Source organism: Echinococcus granulosus (genome assembly GCF_000524195.1).
Source record: "Echinococcus granulosus chromosome Unknown EG_S00103, whole genome shotgun sequence".
NCBI lineage: Eukaryota > Metazoa > Platyhelminthes > Cestoda > Cyclophyllidea > Taeniidae > Echinococcus > Echinococcus granulosus.
In genome coordinates this window covers 82,133-82,561 of record NW_020170483.1, presented here as the reverse complement: position 1 = coordinate 82,561, position 429 = coordinate 82,133, and positions in this window count along the sequence as shown.

The following is a 429-nucleotide window of genomic DNA, read 5'->3' as shown; positions in this document are numbered from 1 at the left end:
CGTCTGCGTGTAGAATGTGCACACAGAATGCGATGCAGTGAATGAGAAATGCGAATAGCCGAGCATGCGTTGGTGCAATTATAGCCCTTTCTCCTGTGCTAGGCTTCCAGTCCTTTGAAGATCGGTTGAATTAGTATCACTCTCTTAAGTCCGTATACTCAAACAAATCAAGTGACACTTTGCGCATAAGATGAAATTTCGCCTAGGGTTTCATGTCGAGAGTCGCACTAGTGTCCAACTGGACGGTTTTATAATTCATGGATATGCACGAGATGCGTAGAAGTAGTGACACCTTCACCTTCATATCCTGCCCTGAAGTGGCATTCATTGAAATTCAATGAAATGATCCTAAGGTTGCGCAAGATAAATGAACAGGAAGTAATGTGGTGTAACATAAAGTAAATTGCATGGTGTGTAAGTGGAGTAAAT